The sequence below is a fragment of the Hyperoodon ampullatus genome, assembly GCF_949752795.1.
Source record: "Hyperoodon ampullatus genome assembly, chromosome: 1".
NCBI lineage: Eukaryota > Metazoa > Chordata > Mammalia > Artiodactyla > Ziphiidae > Hyperoodon > Hyperoodon ampullatus.
In genome coordinates, this window is record NC_136914.1 from 214,465,974 (window position 1) to 214,479,818 (window position 13,845).

General features: G+C 36.2%; 1 protein-coding gene across 1 annotated transcript in view; it reads left to right on the forward strand.

Annotated features, from left to right (window-relative positions):
• Positions 1-13,845, forward strand: part of ATRNL1 (attractin like 1) — a gene marked incomplete at both ends in the record, with an annotated part of 692,251 nt that overhangs the window by 388,309 nt on the left and 290,097 nt on the right. The gene's annotated exons all lie outside the window — the stretch shown is intronic.

A 13,845-nucleotide genomic window follows, 5' to 3' on the forward strand; every position in this document is an offset into this window, starting at 1 on the left:
ATTAACCATTTTAAAGTAAGCAATTCAGTGTCATTTAGAGCGTTCACAGTGATGTGCAGCCACCACCTCTATCTAGTTTCAAAACTTTCTCATTGCTGCAAAATAAGACCCTGTACCCATTAAGCAATTGTTCCCACACACCTCTCCCTTGGCCAGATCCCTGGCAGCCACCAACCTGAATCATCTCTATGGATTTACCTATTATGAATAATTAATATAAATGGAATCACACATATGGACTTTTGTGTCTGGTTTCTTTTACTTAGCACAGTGTTTTCAAAGTTCATTCATATTGTAGCATGATCAGTATTTCATTGTATGTGTATAGCACAAAATTTTTTTCCATTGATGGACATATCTGTATTGTTTCCAGCTTTTGGCTGTTGTGAATTGTGCTGCTATGAACATGAGTGTACATATATTTGAGTACCAGTTTTCCACTTTGGGGCTATATTCCTAGGAGTAGAATTTATGGTTAATATTTTTTTTTTTTTAGATGTTGGAGGTAGGAGTTTATTAATTTATTTTTGCTGTGTTGGGTCTTCGTTTCTGTGCGAGGGCTTTCTCTAGTTGTGGCAAGCGGGGGCCACTCTTCATCGCGGTGCACGGGCCTCTCACTATCGGGGCCTCTCTTGTTGTGGAGCACAGGCTCCAGACACGCAGGCTCAGTAGTTGTGGGTCACGGGCGTAGTTGCTCCGCGGCATGTGGGATTCTCCCAGACCAGGGCTCGAACCCGTGTCCCCTGCATTAGCAGGCAGATTCTCAACCACTGAGCCACCAGGGAAGTCCCAATATGATTATTTTATCTTTAACTTTTTGAGGAATCACCAAAATGTTTTCCACAGTATAAAATGAACCATTTTATACCACCAGCAATGTATAAATGTTCCAATTTCTCCACATTTTTGTCAATATTTGTTATCTTCCATTTTAAAAGTTACAGCTATCCTAGTGGGTGTGAAGTGGTATCTCACGGTGGTTTGGGTTTGCATCCCTAATGACTAATAATTTCAAGCATCTTTTCATGAGCTTTTTGGCCATTTGTGTATCTTTTCTGGAGAAATGTCTACTTAAGTCCTTTACCCATTTCTTAATTTAGTTGTTTGTCTTTTTGTTATTGTAATATATTCTGGATACTAGGCTCTTATAAAATATATGATTTGCAATATTTTCTCCCATTCTGTAGGTTGTTTTTTTACTTTCTTGCAAATCTTCCTTGTTGCACAAAAGTCTTAAATTTTGGTGAAGTCTGTTTTATATGTTTTCTCTTTTGTTGTTTATGCTTTTGGTGTCCTAGCTAAGAATTCATTGACAAATCTAAGATCATGAAGATTTACCCTTATGTTTTATTCTAAGAGTTCTATGGTCTTACCTCATATTTAGGTCCTTGATTCACTTTAATTTTTGTATTTCATGTGGGCTAGTAGTCTGACTTTTTTTCTTTTTTCTTTTTTTTTTTTTTTTTGCCTGTGGATATCCAGTTGTCCTAGTACCATTTCCTTATTTATTTATTTATTTATTTATTTATTGGCTGCATTGGATATTTGTTGCTGCAAAGGCTTTCTCTAGTTGTGGCGAGCAGGGGCTACCCTTCATGGTGGTGAGCGGGCTTTTCATTGCAGTGGCTTCTCTTGTTGACGTGCGCCGGCTTCAGTAGTTGTGACACATGGGCTCAGTAGTTGTGGCTTGCGGGCTCTAGAGAACAGGCTCAGTAGTTGTGGCACACGGGCTTAGTTGCTCTGTGGCATGTGGGATCTTCCCGGACCAGGGATCAAACCAGTGTCCCCTGCATTGACAGACGGATTCTTAACCACTGTGCCACCAGGGAAGTCCCAGTACCATTTCTTGAAGACACTATTTTCCCCCACTGAATGGTCTTGGCCCCTAAATCAATTTGCCATAGATGTATGCGTTTATCTCTAGACTCTCATTTATATTGCATTGGCTTATATGTTTAATCTTACAAATATTTTAAGCTAAATACAATAGAAATTGTGAATCATCTACACTCTTAAAATTATTAATCTATAATTTTCATTGAGTCACAGTTATATAGATACTGTGTCATAGGCACTGTGCTAGGCAGAGGGAACATAAAGTTGAATATGACACTGTCCCTACCCTCATGAAAGAGCTTAATGTTTAGTGTGGAGCCACCATAAATAAATCAACAATTTAAGTTCAGTCTGATAAGTACTAATATTGAGGTGGGCTCAGAATGCTATAGGAGTGTAGTGTATATTAACCAATGTCCATTCAACTCCAAGTGATTAGTCTAAATCAACCATGGGACCCTACCTCCTTTGCCAGGAATTTTTTTTTCAAGAATGGGTAAGCCTAAGTCACTTTAGGCCAGGAGAGGCCCCAGGAGTGGTTACTGAGGGGTTCTGGAAATGAAGTTTTATCACTTTAAAATGAAAGCCATAGAAAGTTGATCTCTTTCCAATGGAAGTGAATTAGGAAATGTGTTCCCCAAATGTTACCAGCAGTCTTCTGTGAAGCACCACTGGAGACTGCAGAATAGAGAGTCAGAACTGAACTGAGTCCTTAATGGCGTCATTGAACGACTGGCTCAACCAACCCTGAAGACTGAACTACCTCATAAATTTCTTTACTATTTATGGTAGTCTGAACATGGAATTACATTTCTTGAACTTGAAACATCCTGATTATGGGGGACGTAGTGCCAGAGGTATATCTAAGTATGACTAAGTATCAGATACAGCTTCCCAGAAATAGAGATATTTGCATTGAATGTTAAAGAACAAATAGCAGTTAGCTAAGCAAAGAAGAAGGAAAGTGGCATTGCAAGAAGGAGAATGAAATGGGGATTACAAAGAGTAAAACATTAGCTCTGCTAACAAAGATTTTACAGTATAATTAGAATAATAGCATATAGATATAGAAAGACAAAGTGAGTGTAAGGGATTGGGTAGGAGAAACACTCAGAAATGCCAGAACTCAACAGAAACATGATTGAATAAACAAATAATTGTTGAAGCCAGATGTATTGATACCACATTGAAGTAATAACTTGCCTGTGGAATTTTCAAAGCATCAAAGTCATAATCAAGAGATCCTGTTAAGAGATCTAGTTAGTGTCTGCCTATAGTAATATATTAAATCTGTGGCATACAGAGCTGTTATCAAATCTAAGATGATGACACCTTCTGACATGATCAAGATCATATTTTGAAAGAAGAAGAACACCTTGAGACCATTTTTAGTGGGTTTCTAGGACTGAGCACTGGTTATAGATATCCTGACAAAATGGTGATCTAGTTTACTTAACAACAGGGAGGAATGCCTCCAATTGTGGCAGAAACTTCATTTCTTCAGATGATAATGCTTACCACTCTATATTTTCATTGTGATTTAATTTCCCAAATAGCATGGGTTCAACGAAAGAATCCCCTTTTCAGGCTGACAAAACTGCTGATTGTACCTGACAGTTTTTTCTCAATATAAATTAATGAATTTGAGTGTTATGTTATTTTTCAGTATTTTTTGAGGTGTGATTCTGATAATGCTGTATGGTGCCTTTGTTAAGACTGCATGCTCTGGAAGCAGACTGTCTGTCTGGGTTCAGTTACCAGCTTAGTCACATACTAGCTGTGTTACCAAAAGCCACTTAAGTTCTTTGCCTCAGTTTCCTTATTTGTAATGAAGGGATAATAATTATAGAACCTTTCTTATTTAGTTGTTGTGGGAATTAAATGTTATCCATGTTAAGTTGCCTAGAACAGTACTTGGCATAAAGTTAGTAGTCAGTAATGTTATTCTAATAGCTATTTTATTTCTATTCATTTATTCCAGGACTGAGTCCTTCTACAACATTGATTAAAAACAACTTTTGGGGTTTATGAGACCAAGGGCCAGAAGTTGTTCTATATTAGGCCAGTTGAGGTATCCCTGCTAAAAGATACTTGAGCAACTGGCCAGTATCCTTGGGCTACATCATTATCTTTCATCCATTGCAGTCATGATATCATTTCATACCACAGTAGAGTGAGCGAGGTAGCCTCTAATAGAGGAAATGGACTCCTAGATTGAAATTGATTTTCCCAGTGTCACAGAGCAAGTGCCTGTTGGGCTTGGGGCATGAACCCTGGTCATCTGACTCTATAATCCTGTAGTCAGTTCATTGTATAATGAAAATATAAGATTTTCTAGCCCTTTTCTGCTTCTCTTGTTCTCAGATTAATAGGATTTATATAAGCAAGTACAGTTTGATGTTTTCCAAAGAGGTTCTGCTGTTTAAAAGCACCACATTTCCTGCAAAATCATACCCCTTGCTGTGTGGATACTTCTCATTCTAGAGTGAGTTCTGCTAAAAGATGACTTGGGAAGATCTGTTGGAAAACATAGCACTTACCTAATGGTGTATTAGTTCCTCAAGAACAACTTTTTTATTCCACTCATTAACATAAGCATCATGTATGGTATAATTGTGTAACAGAATTATAGTAAACACATCTTAATTTCTCATAGCATAAACATATAATTTATATTATTTGTATTATTTAGGGCACAGGCTGAATGCTGTAATGGAGAACCTTCAAAACACAGGATGATAGAAATATGTTTGTCTACTATAGTATCCCAGGGCTGGAGAGTGGTTCAGGGCAGGCAGGAAACTGTTCCGCAAGCTCATCCAGCAACTGGGGTCCATTCTCTCATTTTCTTCTGTGTTCTGGGGTGTTGGCCTCATGTACATGCTGCAACTGGCTCTCAAGCACCACATCCTACCTTCTAGCCCATGTGACCATGAGAAATGAGAAATCAGAACTTTTTCAAATTAATTTTTAAGGAATATATATCAGTGTTTGTACCCATCAATTTCTTCACATTTCACTGCTCAAAATTTAAGTACTACTTGCAAAGCACTATGGAAAATATGGGCTTTTACTGTGCAGCCCTCTTCCTGCAGCATGTTCTAGTACTATAAGGAAGTAGGGAAGAATTACTTCTGGAGAACAGTTAATAGTGTTATGTAAATCCATGGGAATAAGTGATTTCTAGGGACTAGGTAGAGGCAAGGAGACCATATAAGTAGGTAGTCCAGTTTTCTGGATATGAAGTAATAAATAATACTACAGGCATATGAGGTTGGAAATGAATGCAATTGTGTGAATCCAATAAATGTTACTGGGAAAGGAGCACCCTATCTTTATGGCTGGGATAAAGAAAGAAAGAAAAAAAATCAATGCTAGATTATTTTTCTGTGATCTTCAGTGAATAAGCAAGTTGACTGTAAATAAGAACTCCTTATCAATTGTATTCAAAATAAAAATAGAGATGAGAAATAGGATGTTTCTTTAAATGAGCATTTTATAGTTTTTTAAGAATCAATTTGACATAGGACATCAACTGTCTTTTAATTATTTCACTCAAATATCTAGCTGATTTTATTTATATTAGCAAGACACCTAATTTTACATGTTGTGATATTTTTGGTATTTCTTTAGAGTTCTCAAAAACCATTAATACAAAGGGAATATGCATCTGGTGATGGAATATGTCCTATCATTTTTTTTGTTATTTATCACACTAGAAAATTCTAGTAGGTATAATGAGATTATCACATATACAATTTTTTGATAAGCCACAGTACATGAATAATATAAAACTAAGTTTTAAAATCCTGAGTCAATATTATAAATACAAACCTTAGGCCTGAAAGCTAAAGTTTCAAGAGACAATATTCTTATCCATTATTCATTGCAAAAATGCACATATCTCTAATGGGAAAACCACTTCTATCCTGAAATACAGAAGATCTTTGAGTCTTAGTTCTGTCTATGCTAATGTAAGTATTTTTTAGCACTACAAATTTGTAGGTTGGGTTATTTTGGGACTCATCTTGGACAGTTTCCTTCTGTGTGCTTGAATTTGGTAGACATACACTGTAAGGAAACAAACATTCTTTTATTCTATAGGCTTTAGAGTCATTTCAAAGGCATGAGTTGAAATGTCTTGGTAGCCAACTTATAACCATGGGCTCTGATTCAAAAATAAATTCAGTCAGTAATGCTAACAAATGATTACTTGCATTTGTTTTTAATTGTTTCCAACATAAACAGAATGTGTGATAGCTTATTATTAGCATTAGGTGTGTGACATATGCATTTTAAAAGTTGTAGATACTGTAAACATGAGCTAATATGTTTTTTTCTCATTAATACTTTTAGAAACAAATTCTTTATACTCCAGAAATAATCAAACATAGATAGAGATCCTGAGGTACTTTGACATCAGGGATGCCTTAGAAAGAGCCTTTTCATATTTCCCATGGTAGACATGAGAGAGTTCTATATTTGGTATTAGCTGTGGGTAAAGATTTTTTATTGTAAAAGAAATTTACCTTTATTATCTTTATTTTTTATCATTCTAAAATCTGTCATCATTACTATAATAGAGAAAAGGGGGGGAAAGCAAGTGTTTTATATAATATCTTGATAATATAATATTAATGATACCAAGATCTGAAAGTTAAAATTAGACAATGAAAATTAAAATTGACAATGAAAGTCAGCCAAACTAATTTTACCCAATAAAACGTCTTAGATCACTTCAAATTTTGATATATACAACACACCATGATTATTCTGTACTCTTATTATCTTTGCCAAATTATCCTTGCCATTTTCCAAGTCACTACAGTCAAACAGATTTTCCATTTCATGCTACACAGTAGCAATTCATCAGTGTCTATAACGGCACTTGAATTCAACCAACCATATTAAACCCTGACCTATTTCCAGAATGGTTCAAAGAATCATGATACATATACTTGGATTTTGATCATCTTAGATTCTGGTAAAAGGAAACATATTTTATGGCTGATAGAATTCATACTGGAACAATGAGTTTAACTGACCACCAGACAGTAAGCAAATAAGCTGTCAAAAATTCATGTAATTTAGTAGTCCATTAAACCTAGTGTAGCCGTATCCTACATTAGCCAATGGATTTGAATAAAATTGTATTTTGGAAAATCATCATCATCCTTTACTATTTGAATGAAATTTAGAAAAATGCTTAATCTAAAAGATTTTAAACTATTTAATCTTTCTACATAGAAGTAAACATTATTCTCAGGCATTTAAATAGTAGATGCAATCGATCAATTCTAGATAGATTATACTTCTAAATATTTTAGATGTATTGTTAAATACACATTACAAAATTTTGTGGAAACAAAGTATTATTACTTATTAAAATATATTTTCATAACCTTGTGGTAGGCAAATATTTCTTAAATAGGATATAAAAATCTTAACCATAAAAGAAAAAGTAATGAATTAGGTTATATTAAGATTAATAATTTCTCTTCATCAAAATGCATGATTAAGATAGTAAAAAAATAAGCTACAGAGTGGGAGTAAATGTTTTCAATGCATAAATCTGGCAAATGATTCATATTCAGAATATATAAAGAACTTTTTACGAATCAGTAAGAAGAGATGGATAACTCAGTAGAAACGGGGGTAAAATTTGAACAGACACTTCACAAGAGACTATCCAAATACCCAATAAGCATATGTAAAAATTTTCAGTTTAATTAGTCATTACACAAACGCAAAATAAAACTACAATAACACTACACATCTACCAAATGGCTAAAATGAAAAGGTAGACAATACTGAGTTTGTCAAGAATGTGCTGCAAATGAAACTCTTATCATATAATATAAATTGATGCAAAGTATTTCATAAAATTCAACATCCATTCATGATTAATTAAAAAAAATCAACAATTTAGGAATAGAGGAGCATCACCTCAACTTAAACAAGAGCATCTACAAAAAACTATGGCTAATAATCATACTTAATGGTGAAAGACTGAATGCTTTCACTCTAATATCAGGAGCAAGGCAAGAATTTCCTTCTCATCACTTAAGGTTTGGTTATTTTACCATAGGTCTTAGAATTTTTTTCTTTTCATTTCTTTTCTTTTCTTTCTTTTTTTTTAGTCTTTCACTCCTCTCCATCCCTTTATTTCTCTTCCTACTTAAAAAAAAAATTTATTGGAGTATAGTTGCTTTACAATGTGTTAGTATCTACTGTACAGCAAAGTGAATCAGCTATACATATACATATATCTGCTCTTTTTTGGATTTCCTTCCCATTTAGGTCACCACAGAGCACTGAGTAGAGTTCCCTGTCTATACAGTAGTTCTCATTAGTTATCTATTTTATATATAGTATCAATAGTGTATATATGGCCTTAGAATTTAATTTGAACTACTTTTTCACTGACTTCACCTTTGTAGTTTCAGCATTGGCATGATTTGAAGTACACACATACAGTGTATATGATGAAATGCTAAAAAGTATGCTTTTTAAAGGTAGGAAAAAAATGAAGTTACTTATAGCCACTGTTATTTTGCTTTGTTCTGGAAGGGGAACCAATGTAACTAGATAAGAAACATATGTGGGGGCTTCCCTGGTGGCACAGTGGTTGATAGTCCGCCTGCTTATGCAGGGGACACGGGTTTGTGCCCCGGACTGGGAGGATCCCACATGCCGCGGAGCGGCTGGTCCCGTGAGCCATGGCCGCTGAACCTGTGCGTCCGGAGCCTGTGCTTCGCAGTGGGAGAGGCCACAACAGTGAGAGGCCCGTGTACCACAAAAAAAAATAAAATAAAATTGAAATACATAAATAAATAATATGCCTGCTTGCTGTTCTTTCCAACTACATATGTGTGCATTTGGATTTTCTTCATATATTTCATCCAAAGCATTATGTCGTAACATGTTGAAAGCAGAAGCATATATGACAATTCAGTCATCCTCCATTAAGCTAGACATTAAAGAGATTTGCAAACATATAAAACAATGCCACTCTTCTCACAAATGTTTATTTCGTTAAATAATTTTTTCATAAAAATGCATGACTTTTGCTCTACCGAATGAATTAATATTTTTTCAAATGCTCAGTTTTTATTTCTAATATGGTAAATTTTGACCGCAATAATCCACAAAAACAAAAGTTTCAGGGGATCCTTAATATATTTCAAGAAGGAAGAGGAGTCCTCAGACCAAAAAGTTTGAGAACTGTTGCTTGAGAAAAGTGAAAGACCAACGACTTGGAAGGAAACAGGGGTCCCGAGTGACCACAGGAGCAGAGCTGCTACGCGCTGTCAACCAACCACATGAGGGTTGTTCTGTGACACTGAAATAAACTCCTTTGTTCTTTGATCAGTCGGTTGCTGGATTTCTTTATTGTAACAGCCAGCCTCACCTTAACTGGTGTAACAACCGTGAGCCCCCCTGTACTGTTCCATGCACCGCTACATTCTCACATTTCATGTCCACAACAATAACGTGTGTAGGCGTTTTGAACACGTTTTTACATATGAAGAAAATGAGTCTCAAAGAGATGAAGTATCTTTGCTCAAGGTCATACAGCCAAAATTTTTCATATTCAGGCTTTATTCCAAAACCTGCATCACATAGTATACAGGCTTGGAGGCAGACAGACCTGTATTCATATCCTTGTCTAACCGTTTACTACTTTTAAGAGTTGATGGCTATTAAGTGAAACTTCAATAGTACCTATTTTGCAGTGTGTGAGAATGTTTTAAATGAATGGATGTAAAATTTAGTCCAAGGTGAATACCAAATAAATGTTAATTATTATTATGCCTCAATGCCTTTCCTCATCTGTACTGAGCAGGATTTAGTGGTAATTAGAAAACTATGTGTGAGGTGCTTAGAAGCAACATTTCTGGCATGTTAGCAAACAATAAGTGGTAACTGTAATTATCATTCCTGCATTTGTTGTACATGATTATTTGAAGAAACCTTTGTAATAGTAGGCTCATTCTTAAAATCATTTTAAGTGCCCAGCATTTTATCTAAAATTTCTAGTGAAACACTCACAGCTCTGAACTAGGTATTTACAAGACAGAATCAGATATTATCACTTCATATTATTTCTCAGTTGAGTTTAAAAAATATATGATCAGGGACATTATCTGAGATATCAAGATTTTGCCTCATCACTCAAGCCTAATGTACAGGCTGAATAGTTTATTCTTCCAAGAGACTCTATAAAACACTTAATAAGATTTGCATTGCTTATTATGTTTTCCATGTTCAATAGCAGGAGGATATATATCCAGCTTGTCCATTCACACTTCCGTGAGATTTTATAACATAGATGAAAAACAATATAACTTCTCTATTTAAACTTATAACTTACTCATGAGAAAAAAAATGTATTCTCTTAATTTAAATACACTATCCCTCTTAGAGAAAGTCATCAAAAAAGTAATACTGTGAAAAATTTTCTTCATCCCTTGTTCCTCATCCTGCACAGTTCCCACCCCATTCCTAGTGGTTTCCACTATTATTAGTTCCATATATATATATATAAATCCTTCTCTGAGATTTTTCCTTTTTTGTGCACATACAAGTGCCACAGGATTTGCTAAGAATTTTGGTATGTAACCAAACTGGGTTCTTGCCACAAACATTAAGAAGAAAAGATCTGGGCTTCCCTGGTGGTGCAGTGGTTAAGAAGCTGCCTGCCAATGTAGGGGACACAGGTTTGAGACCTGGTCCAGGAGGATCCCACATGCCGTGGAGCAACTAAACCTGTGAGCCACAACTACTGAGCCTGCGTGCCTCAACTACTGAAGCTCGCACGCCTAGAGCCTGTGCTCTGCAACAAGAGAAGCCACCGAAATGAGAAGCCTGCACACCGCAGCAAAGAGTAGCCCCCGCTCACCGCAACTAGAGAAAGCCCGTGCGCAGCAACGAAGACCCAACGCAGCCAAAAATAAAAATAAATAAGTAAATAAATTAAAAAAAAAAAAAGAAGAAGAAGAGATGTGTGTCATACCATGTGGATCCATAGTATGCCTGCTGGAAGACTTGATGAAGCAGACATTAGCAACATCCTCTGAATGTTTATCTAGTGGTTTTATTTCTTCCCTTTGCTTCTGGCAGTGATTCAGGGTGGAGTTAGCCTGAAGTTGCTATTGAGCTATTCTTGAGGGTCCCATTCATTTCGAGCCATCCCAACCCAACTGTGTTGAAGTAGAAGCTGAAGAGTGAAGATGGTGGAGATGAACACAGACATGTTTTTTGTTTGTTTGTTTTGGTTTGTTTTTTTGTGGTACATGGGCCTCTCACTGTTGTGGCCTCTCCCATTGTGGAGCACAGGCTCTGGATGCTCAGGCTCAGCGGCCATGGCTCACAGGCCCAGCTGCTCCACGGCATGCAGGATCTTCCCGGACCGGGGCACGAACCCGTGTCCCCTGCATCGGCAGGTGGACTCTCAACCACTGTGCCACCAGGGAAGCCCAGACATGTTTTAGTCCTTGGCATCTCAAGGCAAAATTGGTGCTAGAAACCAGACTTCTGCCTTCAGATCCCGTATTCTTTTTTCTGTACTATGCTCCAGCCCACATTTTCTCTTTTGTGTATTTTAACTTTTAACTTGCGTGATATACACACTTAAGCCAAGGGAGTATCAGAAGTTATGGAAGACATATAAAAGGGATAATTGTTTTGGAAAGGTCTTAAAGTCTTACTGATTTTAAGAAATAGGTAAAATTTTATTATAATATTCCTTTGAAACTATATACTGATACCTTATAATAATGGCTGCTATAGCATGAAAATTAGTCTCCATCAGATCTGCTTTGGACCCTTTATTAATTAGATAATGTAGAAATGCTAAGTTTAGTAACCAAAGGAATTTATTTCTCTCTCATGGACCAGTTTATTGTCCATATAGTGAGTCTAGGACCCCTTTCTCTTCCATCTGTGGCTCCCTCATTCCCTCCATCTTCCAGTGGGCAGGATAGTGAATATTTAGTGCAGAAGGCACACCAGCTTCTTAAACACTATGGTCTTGAAGTGATACACATCCACATCTGCTGCATTTCATTAATGAGAAATAGTAATAAATTACCTGAAAAGAGTAGTTTTATCCATTGATGGATAGCAGTCATCTCTGGCACAGAGTCTTTTAAGGTATTTATTACTTGAGGTGTTGTCTCAATATGTGGCCCTGTAATTTAGTACATTAGCAGGTTTTGTGAAATTTTGTTTTAATTCAGTGGAACAGCAAAATAGCAACCACCACACTTTGTGTAGAACATTTACATGTAAGTTCTCATAGTCAGTGCAAAGAATATTTCTAGAATGAGAATCAAGTCTGTGTTTCCCTCTAGTCTCTTCCCCTCTCTAGGTGTGTGACCTTGGAAAAATCATTTAATCTCTCTGAGCCTGTGTTTCCTCATCCATTGAGGAGTTATGATTTCCAAAGGTCCTTTCAATGTTAAAATTCTATGATTTTTAAGTTATGCAAATTTTTAAAGTTTGTAGTGTCATTTTTTCACTTATTTGTCACTTTAATTTAAATGAAATGTAATATCATTATCATTTTAAGTCAGTAGTCCTTACTGAAAGAGTAAAATTTGGGTATTTGTATTTATTCATGCCTAGTTAAATTTAACGGCAACATGAAATAAATGATTACCTGTTTGGATATAATTTCATAATAACGCCTCTGAAGGTCGTTTGGAATACTGCACTAATTAATGTTTTATTTCCAGCCTTCCTTAATTATTCTAGCCAGATGGTCCTTTATTTATGTTATTGCTAGAGGTTTCCAGTTGAGGTTGTTTGATTGTTGAAGAAAAATATGTGATGGCACCATAAGATAACTGTAATTGAATTGTTAGGTATGTTACAGCATTTGTGCCTTCTGTCCCTGTTCTGTCCACATCTGGGAAATAAGTTTGTTAACAAAGCACTTTGACACCTCATCTGACACTTGAGTGAGATTCTGAACTGTGTAGAAGGAATTCAGATGGGAAAATGACTCTGCATTTTATTGTAAAAGGATGCATTTTGCAATATCTGTCTGTGCAAAATTCATTTTCTGGATGATAAAAAAAACCTTTAAAATAAGTACACTTTTGGGCTTCCCTGGTGGCGCAGTGGTTGAGAGTCCGCCTGCCGATGCAGGGGACGTGGGTTCGTGCCCCGATCTGGGAAGATCCCACATGCCGCGGAGTGGCTGGGCCCGTGAGCCATGGCCGCTGAGCCTGCGCGTCCAGAGCCTGTGCTCCGCAATGGGAGAGGCCACAACAGTGAGAGGCCCGCGTACCGCAAAAAAAAAAAAAAAAGTACACTTTTAAGGACATGATCTGTTTTCCAATGTCCTAATAACTTCAGGAGTAAGCTGTTCCATTAAGGTCAAATTCAAAATTTGTGCAGATTAACCACCATTCAGGAAGCAGTTAAATGGAATTTTTATGGCATAGAACTTCAGAAGTCTAAATGAATTATCAGCTGAAAAGATAGTCCAATAAAAGAAACAGACTTAAAGTGGAAGATAAGAGTGATAAAGTGACAGTAAATTAGAGAATAGAACTAAAAGCCTCATTGTTATAAAGAACAACAATAGACCTCCTGAATTATCTGTGTTTCTTTAGAAAGTATCTCTTCTCCTTCCTTCGCTTGTGAGTTTTAGAATTACTAAATAAATTAACAGCATTTGAGCTGGAAGCTCCTATCAGCCAAGTTAGGTAGGAAGCCTTATTAACATGGCCATTGGCAACTTAACACTGGACAATTTTCTTACAAGGGAACGTGATTTCATTATTATAGTATTTAAGCTGTGCACATGCAGAATAAATCAGTTCAGTGACCTTCATCTCAGTATGTGCAAAGACTTTGAGGCCTTAGTGTATGCAGAGCGGATGTAATTGGACATTATTGTCCAGCATGCTAGTAGTTCAGTCTGTATGCTATTTGTTCATATCATGGAGGGTTTGCATATCTTGTCTTTGCTTATCATGATTTATATAGAAATAAAAT